An 11,695-nucleotide genomic window follows, 5' to 3' on the forward strand; every position below is an offset into this window, starting at 1 on the left:
GGTTGTATGTATTTGAATATGTGTTGTAGTTTGTCCTGCCGGTATGAGAGATAAAATTAGCATTCTCATGGGAAATAAAAGGACTATTTATTTGACAATCAGAATTGGCATGTCCTATTTGACCACATAAATCGCATGAGATGCTAGATGGTGTACTAATGGCTGCAATACTAAAACTATCCAGTCTCTTATTTAGATTGGCTATTTGTGCAGATAGGGATGCAAAGGAATCTATGTGGTGTACTCCCCTTTGATTGGTTCGATCATTGCTTCACTGGTAGCTGTTTGATGCCATCTCCTCCACTAAGTCATATGCTTCCTCTAGAGTTTTCCTCATGATTGTACCACCTATAGCTGCATCAATAATGGACCGATTAGAGGGGGTAATACCATTATAAAAAGTTTGTATTTGTCACCAAATTGGTATCCCATGGTGGGGACACTTCCTAAGCATCTCCTTGAATCTTTCCCATGCTTCATACAAGGATTCCCTCTCAAATTGAGCAAAGGTAGTAATATCATTAATTAACTTTGCTGTTTTGGAGGGTGGGAAATATTTAGCCAAAAATTTCTAGGTTAGATCATTCCAAGTGGTGATACTTCCTGCAGGGAGTGAGTTAAGCCAGTCTTTAGCTCTATCACGTAATGAAAAAGGAAATAATCTAAGCCTAATAGCATCATCACTAACTCCATTATGTTTAAATGTATCACATATTTCTAAGAACTTAACAATGTGTGCATTAGGGTCATCACTTGGTAACCCACTAAACTAAATGCTTGTCTGGATCATTTGAATTATTATAGGCTTGATTTCAAAATTGTTGGCATGAATGGTGGGCTTGCAAATGCTGGCTGTCGCCCCATCAATGTTTGGACAAGCATAGTCCAAGAGGGTATGATTTCCTTCTGCCATCTTTCCTTCAATCTCTATGGCTGGTTCACAAATAACAACCTCCTCTCTTGCTTTTCCTTTGTTGGCCCTTTGCAACAAGCGAAGGGTCCTTTTAATCTCAGCATCGAATTCTGCTAATCCTTCCTGTCTAGTGCATGTCATGCACTAGTAAATCTGAACCAGCAGAATTCGAACAAATAAATAAAAATAATAACAGAAATAAAAACAAATAAAAATAATAATAACAGAAATAAAAGGTCCAAATAAATCAAGGTTAACAAATTCTAATATTATTTTAGGATTAAATCCCCGGCAACGGCACCAAAAACTTGATAGCTATAAATATATAACCCTAGCAAGTACACTAGTTATCAAGGAGTATAATAATATCGTTCCCATGGGGATTTAACAAAATAAGTATTAGAATCACAGTTTTCCCTAATTATTCAGACAATCGAAATTTAGGATTGAGCAAGAAGTACTGAAAATAAAACTAGAACAAAGAAAATAAAAACAAGGGGGATCACTAATTGAATATGCAAATGATGAAATCGCTAGGACTTTTGGTCCACCTAACCAATGTAATGAATATTGATGGGTCTGATTATCCAAGACTAATTGTCATTCCCATAAGCTGAGATTTTCCCAAATTTATTTAATATTCTCTCTCGAGATATACTAAACCTACGCCCATCAGGTAACCCTTCAATCTCTCGACTAGAGCTCTCAAGATGGAAGTGCATTAAGTCCAAGAAAACCATTAAGTTCAGATGAATCATGTATATATATCTCTATATACCATTCAATTCACACTATGAATTATTCGGTCAATTATGTGAATTCCTCTCTCAATTCATTCACATAACCCAAATCAATTAAGAGGTGGCCAAGCTCTTAATTGCATTAAGCACAATAATTCATAGATTATATGGAAATCACAATCTTGGATAAATCAAGAAATAAAAATATATTCATTAACATGGTTAGGCTTTCCATAGCCCTAGCAAGAAATAAATCAGTTCATGATGGAAGAATTAAAGCAAACAAAGGGGAAGAAAGAACTCTTGAATTCGCCCATGGTGCTGAGATCTCCTCTTCTTGCCGCCACCTTCTTCTTGAAGTTTCTTGAATTCTTGAACCCTTCTTGACTGATTGGTCCTTGCTTCTTGATTCAAATAAGAAATTGAGTGATGCCACTAGCTCATCCGCCCCCTTCTTTATATAGATTGAAGGGGAGGGGGATGGTCTCCTACTTCCTCTTGAAGTTAATCTTACAAGAATGAAAAGTCCTATCCTAATTCTAATCTTATCTCTTTATCTAATGAACTCAATCCCTTTATCTCTCTAAGATAACATCAAGAAATTAGATCTGGAAGGATTCTTCTTAGTTTCTTGTTCTTGGATTTGTAATAGACCTCCTCTGCGAATTGGGCTTTAGCCAGGCTTTTCTGCGAGTTGAGCTTCAGCTATGGATTGGGCCTTCCTACGAAATTGTCCCAACTTTTGGCCTGGATTTGACTTCGATGTAGGCCGAATCTATGAAAGCCCAAAATACAAAAGTTGTGGCTTTGTCTCTTATCTTTCCAGTGGGTCTTGTATCAGTCCACTCGGAGTTCGGAGACGCGAGTTAGGCCCAGATCACTGAACGATGTCGAAACTGTGAAAAATCATTCGATTTGTCTTTCTTTGCTCTTGATGCCTTCTTTCATGCCCTGAACAGAAATATGAGTCCAATTAGGTGCTAATTCAGTATAAAAGACAGAGTAATTGGGGATAAAAATATGATAAATTCTCCTCTCATCATCTGTAAGAAATGCAAAGAGAGCTAAGAGTGCAGATAGCGCTAGATCAGTTCAATTACCTCCGCCCCTTGGAAACTGGGGCCTTTAAATACAAATGTTCTTGTCAAATCGGGCATAACCGCCACTGGCCCTCTGTCGTAGCCATTATTTGCCAGGGCTGCGTAGGTAACTGTTGCACTGCCCAATCAAATGAGACACGACCCGGAAAGGACAGGCATGCCACCACCTGTCGAGAGACGTGTGTGCAGTCCGTTGGGCTGGCAGGGACTGCGCTATCAGTCAGGAGACGTGGTGCAGTCTGACTCTCAGGAGTACCACGACCTCCAGGTGGAGTACGACTCAAGCTCCTACCATTCAGGATTCAAACTCTACCGATGTCTGGCCCGGAAGAAGTTCTCCGGGATCAACCTTGATGGCATAACGATGAAGGGTCTAGACCCAGAAACGGTAGACATGGCGGAGGAGGAGGAGCCTGTCTCTCTGCAGGACGACGAGGACGTGGAGGCGGGGGAACCTTGAGGTCGGTAGCTGCTCTTTTTTCTTCTGATTTTGGAATGGTTGTTCCCGGGTATCTGGACCTGGTTCTATATATTTCTTTCTTTTTTGATGAACTATCTCGGGCTGTTAGGCCCTGCTTTTTCTTCATTTTTTGATGAACTTCTCTCGGGCTGTTAGGCCCAGATTTTTGTTTATAATATCTAGTAATGAGATGTTTTTTTTTTCTACTAAGTGTTGTGTGCTCTTTACTTTTTGCCGGAGTGACTTTATCACTCGAGCTGTTAGAGCTACATGCCTAAAGTGGGGTTTCTCAGTCATTGTTACTCCGAACTGTTTCTCGACACTCGGGGAGAGTTTATGGTATACCTTGAGGTGGTTATCATAGTAAGCATATGCCCGACCTGTATGCACCTGGGTTAAGTTAACGCAGGTTGTCCCTTATTAGGTTCAACTAGTATACCAAAGTGAGCTACGCATCATAGGGTTCACACCCGAGCTGCCTATGCCTTCAGTACTAGTACTTAGCCTATGCTGTTGAGGCGACTAGATTTTATTTGGTGCTGAGGTCCTTGCTAGCTCGGCGTTTTAGCCCGTAGGCTGGGGGAGTGACTTATAGTCCACTCTTAGAGTTTGCCCATGCCATAGAGGTGACTGGGTCTTATGGTGCCGAGGTCTTTGTTAGCTCGGCGTTTTGGCCCTTAGACTTTGGGGGGGGGGGGGGGGGGGACTACAGTCTAGCCCCTTCGGGAGTTCGCCCATGACATGGAGGCGACTGGGTCTTATCGCGCCGAGGTCTTCATTAGCTCGGCATTTTGGCCCTTAGGCTCTAGGAGTGACTCATGGTCTACTCAGTAATTTATAGGTAATATTGCCTTAAGTTGACAATATTCCATGCCCAAGCTACTTGTTTCCCTTCTAGGGTTTCGAGCTCGTATGTTCCTTCCCCGAGCACCCACCTTACTTGGTAGGGTCCTTCCCAATTTGGCCTGAGCTTACCAACACCGAGTTCAGGCACCATAACTTTACGAAGAACCAGGTTGCCGACGCGGAGGTTCCACTTCTTGACCCTGGTGTTATAGTACCAAGCTACTCTCTACTGGTAGGCCACGATCCTCATATATGTGAGGTCTCGTACTTCGTCATGTAGGTCGAGGTTGGTGCATAGCTCATCTTCATTTTCTTTGTCATCATACGCTTCTAGACGTAGTGAGGGAACCTCGATCTCGGCTGGGATGACTGCTTCAGTGTCGTAGGTGAGGTTGAAGGGGGTCTTGCCTGTAGCGGTCTTCACTGTGGTCTGATAAGCCCATAGAATACTGGGTAGCTCGTTTGCCCATAGTCTTTTAGCTCAGTCTAGGCGTGCCTTTAGTCCGCGGAGGATAGCTCTGTTCGTGACTTCCGCTTGGCCGATTGCCTGAGGGTGTGCCACTGAGGTAAAGTTCTGTTGAATTCCCATGTCTTGGCACCAGTTCTGGAATTTAATGTCCTCGAATTGCTTATCATTGTCAGAGATCAGTACTCGAGGTAACCCAAAGCGACACACTATATTTTTCCAGAAGAAGTTCTGCACGTTTCGAGCTGTGATCGTTACGAAGGGTTCAGCTTCTACCCACTTAGTGAAATAATCAACTGCCACCACTAAGAACCTTCTCTGTCTTGTCGTTGGCGGGAATGGTCTGAGTATATCGATCCCCCACTGTGCGAAAGGCCATAGGCTGGTGAGGTACTTCAGGTCGGCGGCAAGTTAGTGGTGGATATTGGCGTGCTTCTGGCACTTGTCACACTTTCTGACGAGTTCGATCACATCTGCTTTCATTATTGGCCAGTAGTATCCCCATCGTAGCGCTTTCTAGGCGAGAGCCCTGCCCCCCAAGTGTCCACCGCACAAGCCCTCATCAGTATTGCGAAGAACGAGCTCAGCTTCGGAAGGTCGCAAGCAGCGTAGGTAGGGGAGCGTGTACGACCTTCGGTACAGTCATCCGTCTATTATGACGTATTTGGCTGCCTGACGCTTCACCCTTCTAGTGGCACTACGGTCCATAGGGAGGTTCCCATGTAGCAGGATGCTCGCGAGCGGATCGATCCAGATCGGCTCTTCTTGCACAACAGGAGCGACCTCCTCTGCCCCCCCCTCCGAGAATGCTAGGCCGAGGCAAGTTCTCTATGTACACGGTTTTCATGGTATTATCACTGGTGCTGGCTAACCGGGATAGGGCATCGGCCTCAGCGTTCTCCGATCTCGGGATTTGCTTGATGAAGTGTGACTGGAAGTTAAGTAGACCCTCTCTCACTTTGGCTAAGTAGGCGATCATGGTTGGTTCGTGAGCTTCATATTCTCCTGTGACTTGATTGACCAAGAGCTGGGAATCACTACAAATGACGATATGCTTAGCTTTCACTTCCTTGGCTAGAGCCAGCCGGCTATTAATGCCTCATACTCCACTTCATTGTTGGATGCCGCGAACTCGAAGCATAGTGCATACTCCAATTTTGTACCGCTTGGGCCGTGCAGAACGATTCCGACTCCGCTGCCTTGCTGGTTTGACGAGCCATCTACATGAAGGATCCAGGGCTCCTCATCCCAGTTTGTGCTCGGCCTAACTAGGAGAGATGCCGCACTGGTTGCTACTTCACGGTGCTCGAGCTCAATTGGCCTGGGAACTTCGAGCTCGCCCAAGCTGGGGGCCTCGTGTACAACCGGCTTGAGGAGTTCGGAGCTGAAAGTGCATTCCGCGATGAAGTCTGCTAAGGCTTGGACCTTGATAGCGGTTCATGGCTTGTATTGGAGGTCGTACTTGCTGAGTTCAATGGCCCACTTCGTCAGAATATTGGAGACCTCAGGCTTGAGCAGAACTTGCCTCAGAGGTTTGTTGGTGAGGACGATGACAGTGTGAGCTTGGAAGTACGGATGAAGCTTCCGGGCTGTGATAACTAGTGCATAGGCCAGCTTTTCTATCTCTGGATATCTTGTCTCTGCTCCCTGCAACACTTTACTAACATAGTAGATAGGTCGTTGGACCCGATCTACCTCTTTTATCAGTACCGAGTTGACCACCTCATCACTTGCCGAGAGGTACAACTCTAAATTATCGCCCTCCTCGGGTGGGGTTAAGACCAGTATACTAGCGAGGTACTTTTTGAGCTCGGCGAATGCGAGCTGACACTCTTCGGTCCATTCAAAACATTTGCTTTTAATTGCCTTGAAGAAAGGCAGGCAACGGTCTGCCAACTTGGACATGAAGCGGCTCAGGGAAGCTATTCGGCCATTCAGCCTCTGAACCTCCTTCAGTTTCCAGGGTGGTCTCATGTCTAGGATGGCCTTAATTTTATCTAGGTTAGCCTCAATGCCGCGTCGGTTAACGATGTACCCTAGGGATTTACCCGAAATGACACCGAAGACACACTTATTCGGATTTAACTTCATATTAAACTTATGCAAAATTTCAAAACGGAGTGCAAATCTTGTATTAATTCATGCGAAAATTGGGTTTTGATGACCATGTCATCTATGTAATATTCTATTTTTCTACCAATCAATGGCTCAAATAATTTATTTACAAGTCTCTGAAAGGTTGCCCCGGAATTTTTTAATCCAAAGGGCATGACCTTGTAACAGTACAGGCCGAGCTTGGTTATGAAGGCAGTCTATTCTTCATCAGCTGGGTCCATCCTAATTTGGTTATAGCCCGAATAGGCATCTAGGAAACTCAGCAACTCATGCCTTGAGGTCGCGTCCACCAGACGATCAATCTTGGGGAGTGGGAAGCAGTCATTCGGGCAAGCTCGGTTCAGGTCGGTATAATCGACACACATGCGCCATTTACCGTTGGCCTTTTTTACCAGAATGGGGTTGGCCACCCAGCTCGGGTAATGAACTTCTCTTATAAAATTGGCTGCGAGGATCTTCTCGACCTCCTCGTCGACTGCCCTCCATCGCTCTGGGGCTAAGTTGCATCTCTTCTGTCTAACAGGCCTAACTACAGGATCAGTATTAAGCTTGTGAGTTATGAGGCTAAGGTCTATGCCGGGCATATCTGCCGCAGACCATGCAAAAACATCTAAATTTTCTAGTAAGAAGCTTACCAGTTGAGATCGCAGAGGCTCCTCAATTGAAGCGCCAATCTGAGGTGTCCGAGCTGGGTCCTTCGTCAATGCCAGGATGGAGGCAATCTCTTCCGTGGGTGCAGCTCGCTCCTCGCATTGCTTCGTAGGTCGCTCTAGCTCGAGGTCGTCAGCCACCTTGGATTTCCTTTGAGGGCGGCAACGTAGCACTTGCGAGACTCAAGCTGGTCACCTCGCGCTATCCCAATTCCGAAGTCTGTGGGGAACTTCATTGCCAAATAGTAAGTGGAGACCATTGCACGTAGGGCATGGGTGATCGGCTGTCCTACTATGGCATTGAACAAGGAGAGGGGTGCAACCACTAAGAAGTCATGGTTGAGCCTCACTATGCTAGGCCAAGTGCCAATTTCCACAGGTACTATAATCCTTCCCAGGGGCCTGACTTCCTCTTCGCTAAAGCCTACCAGGGGAGTATTTGCGGGTTTCAGGTTACTTTCTTGGAGCTGGAGTTTGTCAAATGCTACTTTGAAAAGGATATCTACCGAGCTGCCAGAGTCGACGAGGACACGCCTGACTTCAAAGTCGTTAATCTTTACCTTTATAACGAGTGCATCATCATGGGGGTAGTGGACCCCACGCGCATCATCCTCTGTGAATAAGGTTGGGTCTTATTCACGCTAGGCCCCTGGCGGCCTCACGAGCTGATATTTGAGCTGCAGCTGAGGTACAACTCACAATGACCGAACCTTCGATAATCACGTGGATAGTCCCCCAAACTGGTCTCTCTTCAGGGGGCTGCCTCTGCGGTTGTTCTGCCTGCCTGTTAGATTCAGGAGCATCTCTACTCTGTTCCCCCTGCGGTTGTTCCGCCTGCCCACAGACGACGCCAAATGATGTAGCTAGATCCGAGTACTCCTAGCTGGCAGACGTCTGGCTCCTAGCTGGCGACGGATGGTACCTGAGAGGAGGAAGGTGAAGGATTCCCAGGGAGCTCACCCGGTGGGAATACTCCAATGCATAAGTTAGAACTCTGAGAGAGCTATAAGAAATGCAAAGAGAGCTAAGAGTGTAGATAGCGCTAAATCAGTTCAATTACCTCTGTCCCTTGGAAACCGGAGCCTTTAAATATAGATGTTCTTGTCAAATTGAGCGTAACCACCACTGGCCCTCTGTCGCAGCCATTATTTGCCAGGGCTGCACAGGTAACAGTTGCAGAGTACTACCCAATCAAATGAGAGACACGACCCGGAAAGGACAGGCACGTCGCCACCTGTCGAGAGATGCGGGTGCAGTCTGCTGGGCTGGCAGGGACTGCACTGTCAGTCAGGAGACGTGGTGCAGTTTGATGGGTACGGTCTTGTCAGATAAGAAGCTTCTAGAAAACGCTGTGTCGCTCAATAGCGACCTGCCTTGTAGTGAGCTGCTTTGTAGCGAGCTCCTAGAGGTATTCTGAGGTGATTCCGCCTAAGATTGACTTTGAGGCGGTCCTCTTGCCTAAGTATTGGAGCGAGCTGATTATCCCAACGTACCCAGATTTGTGTCTCGAGGCTATAAAAAGAAATGTCCAAAAGATGACTTTTCTCTGAGAATAGGATTTCTTTTTCTTTCAAGGAGTATTGCAAGACACGTGCTAGCAACTTCCACTTGGGTCTCCCCATGGCCACGTGTCAAAGGTGGAGTTCCTAGACAATCGTCATGTTTAGATAGCTTGGCAATCGCCCTTAGAACAACTCATCAAAGTTCATCGCGATCAACAGGGAGATTAACGACTTTCGTATGTTATAGATGATGTTTTATGCGTGACAGGATCTACTCCTCACAAATGGGCACCTCATAGGCATATCCACCATGCATTGGGAACATCTCCCGTAAATAATAACCATGCATTGAGGTGCTAGGTGTGAGATTTTCTTGTGTGTCTCTTATTTATGGCTCTTATCATAAATTCCATGCCTCCATGGTATCGAACTACATATACTTACTGTTAGACAGTTTTGTATGCCCTTAGCTCCAATTAGTTTTGATGTACTTTTGACATTTAGTGTAAATGAATAAAGTGCATGTTTGATTCATGTTGTGTAGTATGTTTCTGTGTAAGACCCTTAAACTGGACACTTAATGAGACTCGTGTTAGTTTAGAATGTTCACAGTTGTTGGATAAGTCTGGGGAGATTTATCCTGCCAAGGCTGACACTGGTATGCTGCCAAGTGTTGGGGTGGCCTGTCTCAGCTGCCAGGGTGAGACCCAAAGCACATGCAGTGTGGAATTACTTGAATCTTTGAACCGGACCAGATTTCCAGTATTGCCTTGGACCTTGGTGATTGATGGGCAAAACTAGAAAGTTACACCTGACCCCTAGAGTCGATTATGATACTGCACTAGGTGTCGGATTGGGTTGTCTTTGATATGCCAATCAGTGAGATCCTTAGCAGGGATCAAAATCTGGGTACGTTGGGACAGTCTGAGAATTCATCTGAGTGGGTGATCATAGTGACAGAATCAACCCCTTTGTCGGACAAAGGTAATGATCGGGGATGCACTCTCTCTGATGGAAACCAAGCTGCCGGCAGTTGATTTCAATCATTGGAATTTTGTTTTGCAAAATTTCTATATATGATATATAGATATGTATGGTTTCAAAATGTTTGCAAATGGTTTTAATTCCTGGGATCCATAGGAGCAGAGAGTGCAACATTGTTCCTTGCAGCTGAGGGAGAGGTCCTCTCTTGTCGGATAGTGTTTGATCATTATGGGCTGAGAGGTTAAGTGTAAGGCCATTTAGGGTTACACCTGATGGGATAATCTTGCATCTACCCACAGTCCCTGGGTTTTTATAAGATGGTTTGGCCTAGGGACCATTTAGTGTAAGTGTTGGGCCCATAGAGTCCATGTGATGGGCTCAGGGAGTTCATTGGGCTCTCTAGTGAATTCGGCTAGGCCTTGTAACAAAGGCTGGGCCGTACCCATGTGGCTGATGTGTAGATCAATGCTTGGGTCCCACACCATACAAAGAAGCCCAACTGGGCAGCAGTTTGGAAGCCTGTTGAGCACTTGATACTTATTGGGCCTAAAGCCCATTTCGAACTGGCTGGTTTAATTAGCCACTTAAAGGGGCGAATTTCATATTCAAATAAAGATTTGAATCTAGTAATCTCTTGATAAGGTCAGGAGTGGGCTGACCTTATCTGTAGATAGGATTAAGATAATTCCCTATCCAAATACATATTTGGATTAGGATAACTCCTAATAGGATTAGGAGGTTTCTTGATCACTAAGAAAGAGGAGAAACCCTATTCTTGAATTACTAGAATTCGATCCAAGGATTTCAGCAAGGAAGAACCTCCTCCTGCAATTTGAGATTGGATCTTAGAAACCCTAGAGAGAAGAAAAGCAAATACGCCAACTTCAGCTCTAGAGTTCTTCTTCAGCCATCGCCGCCATTCACTGCCTAGTTCGATCTCTCTGAGAGGGAAAGATCAAGAAGGTGTTCTTGATATCAGTCTTTGCTGAAAGGCTGATTGTGTACAGTGCTCTTCGCTTCCATCGAATTCTTGTGAAGAATTTGGTTCGTAGGACGAACATTGCTGGTTCTGTTCTAGTATCAGTGCGTCATGTTCAGTGGGAGCAGATCTTGGGAGTATTCTTTGGGCGTGAACACTGACGTTGGGAGATACCGATTCTCCGTATCAGGTATAACCTTTCCCTTTCTGTTTGGTTCAGATCTGGCCCGATTTTGGTTCGATTAGATCCTTGAATATTGTATTGTAAAACCAGGGAATATGATTCCCAGTTTGAAGGGAGGAGAGAAATTTTTGAAATTCGTCCACCCCATTCCGCTGCAATCTTGGCGTCCATACGATGGATCTCTCCCTCCTTTCATTGAGGCGCTAGGTGTGAGATTTTCTCGTGTGTCTCTTATTTATGGCTCTTATCATAAATTCCATGCCTCCATGGTATCGAACTACATATACTTACACTATGTGATAATCTTTAATTAGGGACTTAAGAGTAATTGTGAAGGAATTTTTTGATCCATTTTCAACATTATTTTAATCTTGGCCACATGTTGAAGAGAATAGAATGGGGATTCTAATCTCAAGGTGGAGTGAAGATATTCATCTCCTAATTGGATTTGGCCTCTTATGTATGGAAATCCTAATTGGATCTCACACTCCCTACACACCTACCTCTCTCTATATAAGATATTAAATGGTTCTAGAAAATAAGTTCATACCCTAGAGAGATCTGGCTGACCTGCTCCCACTGGTATCCAACAAATCTGAACTAGAGTGCCATAGGGCTAGTAGGAAGATAGTGTAATTTATGTTAGAGGACCATTTTGGGTTGCTTGAATTGTATATGATAGAAGACCTTTCAGATATGATTTTCAGCCTAAAACTTGTAGATCAGCCATTAGAAGGTAAGATTAAAGGAGAAACA

At 44.9% G+C, this 11,695-nt stretch overlaps 1 non-coding gene across 1 annotated transcript; it reads left to right on the top strand.

Annotated features, from left to right (window-relative positions):
• The first annotated feature begins 425 nt into the window (after positions 1 to 425).
• Positions 426 to 532, top strand: LOC148801361 (small nucleolar RNA R71). The gene has a single exon (XR_016084869.1). It is a non-coding gene; the product is annotated as a small nucleolar RNA R71 (small nucleolar RNA).
• The last annotated feature ends 11,163 nt before the right edge of the window (positions 533 to 11,695 follow it).

Source organism: Nelumbo nucifera, chromosome 3, assembly GCF_055504915.1.
Source record: "Nelumbo nucifera cultivar China Antique chromosome 3, China Antique-T2T, whole genome shotgun sequence".
NCBI classification, from domain to species: Eukaryota; Viridiplantae; Streptophyta; class Magnoliopsida; order Proteales; family Nelumbonaceae; genus Nelumbo; species Nelumbo nucifera.